The 2,654-nt window shown below is 59.7% G+C and overlaps 1 non-coding gene across 1 annotated transcript; it reads left to right on the top strand.

Moving 5' to 3' along the window:
- The first annotated feature begins 2,303 nt into the window (after window positions 1–2,303).
- On the top strand, window positions 2,304–2,456 carry LOC128631088 (5.8S ribosomal RNA). Its single transcript, XR_008395236.1, has one exon. It is a non-coding gene; the product is annotated as a 5.8S ribosomal RNA (ribosomal RNA).
- The last annotated feature ends 198 nt before the right edge of the window (window positions 2,457–2,654 follow it).

Raw genomic sequence — 2,654 nt, 5'->3', positions numbered from 1 at the left:
AAAAAAAAAAAAAGCGCGTTCCGCCGCCGGCCCTCGTCCGCCCGCCCCCGCGCCGGGGGAGGGCGGCGGCCGCCGCGTCGTGACCCCCACCCACCCGTGGTCTCCCGGCCCTACCTGGTTGACCTGCCAGTAACATATGCTTGTCTCAAAGATTAAGCCATGCAGGTCTAAGTGCACACGGACTGTACAGTGAAAATGCGAATGGCTCATTAAATCAGTTATGTTCCTTTGATCGCTCCACATCGTTACTTGGATAACTGTGGCAATTCCAGAGCTAATACATGCAAACGAGCGCTGACCCTCCTCTCCCTCTCGGGGGAGCCGGGCTGGGATGCGTGCATTTATCAGACCCAAAACCCATCCGTGGGTCTCGGGCCCAACGGCCGCTTTGGTGACTCTTGATAACCTCGAGCCGATCGCGCGCGGCCTCCGCGGCGGTGACGACTCATTCGAATGTCTGCCCCTATCAACTTTCGATGGTACTATAGTCCGCCTACCATGGTGACCACGGTAACGGGGAATCAGGGTTCGATTCCGGAGAGGGAGCCTGAAAACGGCTACCACATCCAAGGAGGCAGCAGGCGCGCAAATTACCCATTCCCGACACGGGGGAGTAGTGACGAAAAATAACGATACAGGTCTCTTTCGAGGCCCTGTAATCGGAATGAGCGTATCCTAAACCCTGGGTGAGGACCCATTGGAGGGCAAGTCTGGTGCCAGCAGCCGCGTTAATCCAGCTCCAATAGCGTATATTAAAGTTGCTGCAGTTAAAAAGCTCGTAGTTGGATCTCGGGAGTGGGCTGGCGGTCCGCCGCGAGGCGAGCCACCGCCTGTCCCAGACCCTGCCTCCCCGCGCCCCCCGGATGCCCTTGGCTGGGTGTCCGGTCCCTTGCAGGGGCCCGGAGCGTTTACTTTGAAAAAATTAGAGTGTTCAAAGCGGGCCGCCAACTCGCCTGAATACCTGAGCTAGGAATAATGGAATAGGACTCCGGTTCTATTTTGTGGGTTTTCGGAACCAGGGCCATGATTAAGAGGGACGGCCGGGGCATTCGTATTGCGCCGCTAGAGGTGAAATTCTTGGACCGGCGCAAGACGGACGAAAGCGAAAGCATTTGCCAAGAATGTTTTTCATTAATCAAGAACGAAAGTCGGAGGTTCGAAGACGATCAGATACCGTCGTAGTTCCGACCGTAAACTATGCCGACCGCGATCCGGCGGCGTTATTCCCATGACCCGCCGGGCAGCGTGCGGGAAACCATGAGTCTTTGGGTTCCGGGGGAGTATGGTTGCAAAGCTGAAACTTAAAGGATTGACGGAGGGCACCACCAGGAGTGGAGCCTGCGGCTTAATTGACTCAACACGGGAAACCTCACCCGGCCCGGACACGGAAAGGATTGACAGATTGATAGCTCTTTCTCGATTCTGTGGGTGGTGGTGCATGGCCGTTCTTAGTTGGTGGAGCGATTTGTCTGGTTAATTCCGATAACGAACGAGACTCCTCCATGCTAAATAGTTACGCGGCCCCTCGCGGTCGGCGTCCAACTTCTTAGAGGGACAAGTGGCGTTCGTCACGCGAGATGGAGCAATAACAGTCTGTGATGCCCTTAGATGTCCGGGGCTGCACGCGCGCCACAATGGTCGATCAGCGTGTGCCTACCCTACGCCGAGAGGCGCGGGTAATCCGCTGAACCCCATTCGTGATGGGGACTGGGGATTGCAATTATTCCCCATGAACGAGGAATTCCCAGTAAGCGCGGTCATAAGCTCGCGTTGATTAAGTCCCTGCCCTTTGTACACACCGCCCGTCGCTACTACCGATCGGATGGTTTAGTGAGGTCCTCGGATCGGCCCCGCCGGGGCTCCTCGCGGGCCTTGGCGGAGCGCCGAGAAGTCGATCAAACTTGACTATCTAGAGGAAGTAAAAGTCGTAACAAGGTTTCCGTAGGTGAACCTGCGGAAGGATCATTAGCGGGCAGCGCGCGGGCGCACCCTCCCAACCCCATCCGGGCCGAGGCCTCCACCCCCCGGGGCGGGGGCCCGGGCTCCGAGTCGGTCGGGGCAGCGCGCGCGCGCACCCCACGGAACGACACACGAGGTCTCCCGAGAAAGGGAAGGCGGCCGTCGGGGGGGTACCCTCGAGGTTTAATGACCCCCCTCTCCCCGAGCGGGGCGCCCCCTCGGCCGTCCTCTCCCCTCCACGGAAAAAAAGAAAAAATAACCCACCGGCGTCGGGGCGCGTCTCGCGTCCCGCGTCCTCCTGGCGTTGGGCGGAAAGACGAGAGAAACGATGAAAAAGAGCTGACAACTCTTAGCGGTGGATCACTCGGCTCGTGCGTCGATGAAGAACGCAGCCAGCTGCGAGAACTAATGTGAATTGCAGGACACATTGATCATCGACACTTCGAACGCACATTGCGGCCCCGGTCCATCCCGGGGCTACGCCTGTCTGAGGGTCGCTATACCCATCTATCGGACGCCCCGCGTCCGCGGCTGGAGGTCTCGCAGGCGCCCGCCGCCTCCGTCCTCCCAAAGGCAGACGACCCTCTCCCCCCGACCCGTGCCTCGGCGCCCCCCCCGTCCCGGGAGGTACGCGAGCGCGGCTGCCCGGTGGATCCTCCCACTACGGCCGCCCGCCCTCACGTCACCGCCCCGGC

The sequence above is a fragment of the Ictalurus punctatus genome, unplaced genomic scaffold (assembly GCF_001660625.3).
Source record: "Ictalurus punctatus breed USDA103 unplaced genomic scaffold, Coco_2.0 Super-Scaffold_197, whole genome shotgun sequence".
In the NCBI taxonomy this organism is placed as follows: domain Eukaryota; kingdom Metazoa; phylum Chordata; class Actinopteri; order Siluriformes; family Ictaluridae; genus Ictalurus; species Ictalurus punctatus.
Note: the sequence above shows the minus strand (reverse complement) of the source record. Positions and strands in the feature narration are given on the sequence as shown.